This window comes from Peromyscus leucopus, chromosome X (assembly GCF_004664715.2).
Source record: "Peromyscus leucopus breed LL Stock chromosome X, UCI_PerLeu_2.1, whole genome shotgun sequence".
NCBI lineage: Eukaryota > Metazoa > Chordata > Mammalia > Rodentia > Cricetidae > Peromyscus > Peromyscus leucopus.
In genome coordinates this window covers 49,866,107-49,874,072 of record NC_051083.1, presented here as the reverse complement: position 1 = coordinate 49,874,072, position 7,966 = coordinate 49,866,107, and positions in this window count along the sequence as shown.

The following is a 7,966-nucleotide window of genomic DNA, read 5'->3' as shown; positions in this document are numbered from 1 at the left end:
AAAACAAAAGTCCCCTTGCCACATAATAATCAGAACACCAAATATACAGAATAAAGAAAGGATTTTTTTTTTAAAGGCAAGTAACATATAAAGGCAGACCTATCAGAATTACACCAAATTTTTCAATGGAAACTCTGAAAGCCTGGATAGATGTTTGGCAGACACTAAGGGACCACGGATGCCAGCTGAGACTACTATACCCAGCCACGATTTCAATCACCACAGACAGAGAAAACAATATATTCCATGACAAAAATCAGATTTAAGCAATACTTACCCACAAATCCAATCCTACAGAAAGTACTAGAAGGAAAACTCCAACTGAAGGAAGTTAGTTGCACTCACAAAAACACAGGCAATAGATAACCTCACACCAGCAAATCCCAAAGAATGGAAACACACACACACACACTACCACCACCAAACCCCAAAATAACAGAAATTAACAATCATTTGTCATTAGTATCTCTTTGTATCAGTGGACACAATTCACCTATAAAAAAAAAACACAGGCTAACAGAATGGGTATGAAAACAGAATCTATCCTTGTGCTGCATACAAGAAACACAACTCAACTTGATAGACAGACATTCCCTCAAAGTAAAGGAGTGGGAAAAGATTTGCCAATTAAATAGAATCAATAAACAAGTTGGTGTAGCTATCCTAATATATAACAAAGTAGAATTCAAACTAAAATTAATAAAAAAAAGATAGAGAAGAACATATTATATTCATCACAACAAGAATCCATCACGATGAATTCTCAGTTCTGAACATCTATGCCCCAAATACAAGGGTACCCATATTTGTAAAAGAATCATTACTGAAGCTTAAATCACATATCAAACCCTACACACTAATAGTGGGAGACAGCAACACCCTACTCTTACCAATGGAAGGTATGCCAGAGAAAAATTTAACAGAGAAATAAGGGAACAAACAAATGTTATGACTCAAATTGTCTTAACAGACATCTATAGAACATTTCAACCAAACACAGAAGAATATACCTTCTCAGCGCCCATGGAATCTTCTCTGAAACTGACCACATACTCGGTCACAAAGCAAATCTCAACAGATAAAAAAAAAATGGAATAATCGACTGTATTTTATTGGACCATCATAGCTTTAATCTTAGAATTCCACAACAACACAAATTACAGAGAGCCTACAAACTCATAGAAACCTAATAACACTCAACAGAATCACCGCTGGGTCAAGGAAAAAATAAATTAAAGACTTCCTAAAATTAAATGAAAATGAATGAACAACATACCCAAACTTATGGGACACGGTGGAAGCTGTGCTAAGAGAGAAGTTCATAGAACTAAGTGTCCACATAAAGAATTGGGAGAAATCCCACACTAGTGACTTAATAACACACCTGAAAGATCTACAACAAAAAGAAGCAAACTCACCCAGGAGGAGTAAATGCCAGGAACTAATCAAATTGAGGGCTGAAATCAATAAAATAGAAACAAATAGAACAATACAAATAATCAATGAAACAAAGAATGAGTACTTTGAAAAAAATCAATAAGATAGACAAACCGTTATCTAAACTAACTAAATAGCAGAGAGAGAGAGAGAGCATCCAAATTAACAAAATCAGAAATGAAAAGGAGGACATAACAACAGACACTGAGAAAATCCAGAGAATCATTAGGTCATACTTCGAAAAACTGTACTCCATAAAATTGGAAAATCCAAAAGAAATGGACAATTTTCTGGATAGGTACCACACACTAAATTTAAATCAAGACAAGATAAATAATTTAAATAAACTATACCCCCTCAGGAAATAGAAGCAGTCATTAAAAGCCTCCCAACCAAAAAAAGCCCAGGGCCAGAGGGTTTCAGTACAGAATAGTACCAGAATTTCAAAGAGGAGCTAATACTAATACTCCACAAATTGTTCCACACAATAGAAACAGAATGAACACTGCCAAACTCTTTTTATGAGGCAACAGTTACCCTGATATCCCAACCACACAGACACAACAAAGAAAGAGAATTACAGACTGATCTCCTTCATAAACACTGATGTAAAAATATGCAATAAAATACTGCCAAACCAAATCTAAGAACACATCAAAATTATCATTCACCATGGTCAATCAAGCTTCATCCTAGAGATGCAGGGATGGTTCAACATATGAAAATCTTTCAATGAAATCCACCATATAACTACTACTCGCATCACCAAGGAGGCTACCTGGAAAACAGGACCTCAAGAAAGACATGGGGATCGCCCAATGACGGAGAAATGGATGAGATCGACATGAACAGCCTGGACATGAGTGGGGGTAATGAAGGGCAAGGGTCGAGGGAAAGAAAGCTTGGGGGAGCAGGATATCCCAGCTGGATCAAGAACAGAGAGGGAGAACAAGGAATAGGAGACCATGGTAAATGAAGACCACATGAGAAAAGGAAGAAACAAAGTGCTAGAGAGGCCCACAGAAATCCACAAAGATACCCCCACAATAGAATGCTGGCAATGGTCGAGAGACAGCCCGATCTGACCTACTCTGATGATAGGATGGCCAAACACCCTAATTGTCATGCTAGAAACCCCATTCAATGACTGAGGGAACTGGATGCAGAGATCCACGGCTAGGCCCCGTGTAGAGCTTCGGGAGTCCAATTAGCGAGAAAGAGGAGGGTTTATATGAACAAGAATTGTTGATACCAAGGTTGGATAAACCACAGGGACAAATAGCCAAACGAATGGAAACACATGGACTTGAACCAATGGCTGTGGGGCCCCCAACTGAATCAGGCCCTCTGAATAGGTGAGACAGTTTATTGGCTCGATCTGTTTTAGAGGCATCCAGGCAGTGGTACCGGGTCCTGTGCTCAGTGCATGAGTTGGCTGTTTGAAACCTGTGGCTTGCAGGGACACTTGGCTTAGCCTGGGAGGAGAGGGCTGGACCTGCCTGGACTGAGTCTACCAGGTTGATCTCAATCCTTGGGGGAAGCTTTGCCCTGGAGGAGGTGGGAATGGGGGGTGGGCTGGGGGAAGGGGAGGGGGCTGAGAGGGGGGAGAACAAGGGAATCCGTGGCTGATATGTAGAACTAAATTATATTGTAAAATAAAATTAAAGAAATTAAAAAATTAAAAAAAAGAAATCCACCATATAAACAAACTGAAAGAAAAAAACCTCACATGATCATCTCACTAGATGTAGAAAAAGCTTTCAACAAAATTGAACCCCATCATGATAGATATCCGTGGAGGGATCAGGGATACAAGAAACATACCAAAACATAATAAAGGCAAAATACAGTAAGCTGACAGCCAACATCTAACTAAATAGAGAGACTAACTAAACTCAAAGCAATTCCACTAAAATCAGGAACAAGACAATGCTGTCCACTCTCTCCATGTCTATTCATTATAGTACTTGAAGTTCTAACTAGAGCTATAAGACAACAAAGGATATCAAGTGGATACAAATTGGAAAGGAAGAAGTCAAACTTTCACTATTTGCAGACGATATGATAGTATATATAAATGACCACAAAAATTCTACCTGGGAACTCCTACAACTGATAAACACCTTCAGTAGTGTGGCAGAATACAAGATTAACTCAAAAAAATCAGTAGCCTTCCTTTATACAAATGATAAAAGGGCTGAGAAAAAAAATCAGGGGAACACCATCTTTTGCAATAACCAAAATAACATAAAATATCTTGAGATAACTCTAACCAAACAAGTGAAAGACATGTATGACATGAACTTTAAATCTTTGAAGAAAGAAATTGAAGAAGATACCAGAAAATGGAAAGATCTCCTGTGCTCTTAGATAGGTAGGATCAACATAGCAAAAATGCCAATCTTACCAAAAGCAATCTACAGATTCAATACAATATCCATGAAAATCCCAACACAATTCTTTACAGACCTCAATAGAACAATAATCAACATCATATGGAAAAATCAAAAACCCAGGATAGCCAAAACAATCATGTACAATAAAAGAACTTCTGGGGGCATCATCATCCCTGACTTTAAGCTTTATTACAGAAATATGGTTAAAAAAAAGCTTGGTATTGGCATAAAAACATACATGTGGATCAATGGAATCAAATTGAAGACCCTGCCGTTAATCCTCACATTTATGAACACCTGATTTTTGACATGGAAGTCAAAATTGTACAATGGAAAAAAGAAAGCAAATGGTGTTCGAATAACTGGATGTTGACATGTCAAGATGCAAATAGTTCCATATCTATTGTCATGTACAAAACTCAAGTCCAAGTGTATCAAGATCTCAACATCAATCCTGTTACATTGAACCTGAGAGAAGAGAAAGTAGGAAGTAGCCTTGAATGCATTTGCACAGGAGATCACTTCATGACTATAACTCCAGAGCACAGATACTGAAAGCAACAATTAATAAATGTGACATTCTGAAACTGAGATGCTCCTATAAGGCAAAAGACATGGTAAATAAGATAAAATGGGAAAATACCTCACCAACCACACAACTGACAGAGGTCTGATCTCCAAAATATATAAAAACTCAAGAAATTACATCAAAATACCAAGTAATCAAATTTAAAAATGAGGTACAGATCTAAACAGATAATTCTCAACAGAAGAATCTTAATTGGCCAAAAGTCATTTAAGGAATTGCTTAACATCCTTAGCCACCAGGGAAATGTAAATCAATACAACTCTGAGATACCATCTTACACCTGTCAGAATGGCTAGGATCAAAAACACTGATGACAGCTTATGTTGGAGAGGATGTGGAACAAGAGAAACACTCCTCCATTGTTGGTGGGAGTGCAAACTTGTACAGCTACCTTGGAAATCAATATGGCAGTTTCTCAGAAAATAGGGAATCAATCTACCTCAAGACTCAGCACTACCACTCTTGGGCATATACCCAAAGGATGGTCAATCATAATACAAAAGGACACTTGCTAAACCATGTTCATAGCAGCATTATTCAAGATAACCAGAACCTGGAAACAACCTACATGACCCTCAACTGAAGAAAGGATAAAGAAAACATGAAACATTCACATAATTTAGTATTACTCAGTGGTAAAAAAAAACAATGACATTGTGACATTTGCAGGCAAATGGATTGAACTACAAAATATCATCCTGAGTGATGTAACCCAGAAAGACAAACATGGTATGTATTCATCATAAATGGATCTTATGTGTAAAGCAAGGGATGACCAGGCTACAATCCACAATCCCAGAGAAACTAGATAACAAGAAGGACCCTAAGAGGGACATGCATGAATCGTCCTGGAAGAGGGAAATAGATAAGATCTCTTGGGTCAACTAGGAGTGGGGCAGAGTGAAGGGGGTCGGGGATGAGAATATGAAGGAACAGCATGGTCAAGTAGGGGTAGGGACAGATAGGGAGAGCAATAAAAGAGATATCTTGATAGAGGGAGACATTATGGAGTTAGGGAGAAACCTGGTGCTAGGAAAATTCCCAGGAATCCACAAGGATGACCCCACCTAAGACTCCTAGCAATAATGGAGAGGATGCCTGAATTGGCCTTCCCCTGTATTCAGAATGGTATCTATACTAATTGTCATCATAAGGCCTTCATCCAGTGACTGATGGAAGCAGATGTAGAGATCCACAGCTAGGCACTGGGCAAAGCACCTGGAATCCAGTCAAAGAGAAAGAGGAAGGATTGTATGATCATTTCAACATCATGATGGGGAAACCCACAGAGACAGTTGACCTGAGCTAATGGGAGCTCATGGACACTGGACTGACAGCTGGGGAACCTGCAGGGGCCCAAAGTAGTTCCTCTGAATGTGGGTGAGAGCTGTATGGCTTGGTCTGCTTGTGGGGCCCCTGGCAGTGGGACTTAGATTTATCCCTGGTGCATGAACTGGCTTTTTGGAGCCCATTGCCTATGATGGGATACCTATCTCAGCATTGATGCACCAGAGAGGGGCTTGTTCTTGCCTCAACTTGATGTGCTGGACCTGATTGCCTTCCAATGGGAGGCCTTGTAGTCTCTGAGAGTGGATGGGGGGCTGGGAAGAGGTAGGGGAGCAGGGAAGAGGTAAGGGGAGCAAGAGGAAGGGAGGAAGGGGGAACTGTGTTTGGTATGTAAAATGAGAAAAAAATAATGCTTAGTCCATAAAAAAAGTTCCTGTTTCTATGAAGCTTCCATTCTATTGAGTGAATGTAAACCTAATTAAGGAATAAATAAGGAATGAAGGAAATAATAATTAGCCATATTTTTCCTTGATATAATTAGGTGAGACAATTATTTCAGAATAGATGGTCATAGATAGCCCTTTTATATTTAAATAAAAATCACATTATTTCAATAAAATTAAAATTTAAGAATTCATTGGACAGAAAGTATAGCACATTACAAAAGAGATATGTAGCTGAAGTTTTCCCTGATATTGAACAGTGCTCAGAAAGATTTTCTGGGGCAAAACAACAACAACAAAAGAATGCAATGTGCTGCCTGAACGTAAAGAAGTGCCTATCATTTCAAGACAATGATCAGAGCACCCTAACTGGTCATACAATAGCAACCTTTGAAGAGAGGCTTGGGACTCAAAAGAAATTAAAGTAAATGTTGTTAAAAATCATACTGTACCAAACCCTTTATGAGGGATTACCATTTTGTGAGGGCGGGGGAGGGTTGGCGGCTTGGATCTGCCTTTATAGAATGTATCATGCTCTGCTGACTCCCATTGGAAGACCTTACATTCTTGTAGGATGAAATGGGTGGTGAGTTGGGGGAGAGGCTGGAGGGGCAGGAGAAGGGAAGAGGGCGATCTGTGATTGGTATGTAAAATGAATTAAAAAATTATTAATAAAAGGAGAAAAAAGAATATGTTGTATTTAAATCACACACACACACACACACACACACACACACACACACACACACACATCAGTCATGACCTATCCAGGTAAAAGCATTTCTAACACAGGTGACAACTAATGTAAAGGATAAAAAGATGGAAGTGACCTTGGTATTTAATAAGTATAAAAGAGGAGTTTGGGGACTGAGGAAATGGCTCACTTGATAAAGTTCTTGCTGTATAATATGAGGATCTGAGTTCTGTTGTATAATATTTTGTGTGTGTTCTGACAAAGAAAGTCTAGAGATTTTGCCTAGAGATCAGAGGGCAGAGCTAGCCATTAGTTAACCACAGAAAGTAGTAACACACACCTTTAATACCAGCACTTGGGAGAAGGAAGCAAGAAGATCAGGAGTTTAAGGCCACCCTGGGCTACACAAGTTTGAACCAGTCTAAAAGAGAAACAGAAAATGGGCAGTGGTGGTGCACACTTTTAATCCCAGAACTAGGGAGGTGGAGACAGGAATATAAGCCTGGTGGAGACAGGATCTCAGCCACCCATTCAGTCTGAAGATTCTTATAGACAGGGCCCCCATTCAGATTGAGTATTTGTAGAAGTAAGACGTTTCTAGTGGCTGGCTGCTCTGCTTCTCTGATCTTCAGGCAAGCTTAATTTGTCAGAACACACAGAAAATATCATACAATAGAGTTCTGATATAACCTAGAACCTAAGTAAAAGGCCAGGTGCAGTGCTACACATATTTGTAACTCCAGTGTTTGGGCATAGGGCGATAAGAGGAAGGTCCCTGGTGTTTGCTAGCTAGCCAGTCTAGACAACTGGCAAGCTCAAGGTTTCGTGGATGATCCTCCTAAAAAATAATTTGGATAACAGTTTTGTATGAAAATTGATGTAACCTTCTTGGTACAATGTATACACATACATGTATACCACCAATACCTAAATGGACACTCGGGCATCCATACACATGCACACAAGTCAGTTTTTCTAAATCAGAGTAAGCAAGAAAGAAAATTCTGAATTATATCAAAGGGTTAGAAAGAACAGGTAACCAGGGAATCATGGAATCCAGAATGAGGAATTAAATTTAAGCCTTATGTACAACAGAAGACTTGAACATAAAAGGCCAAAT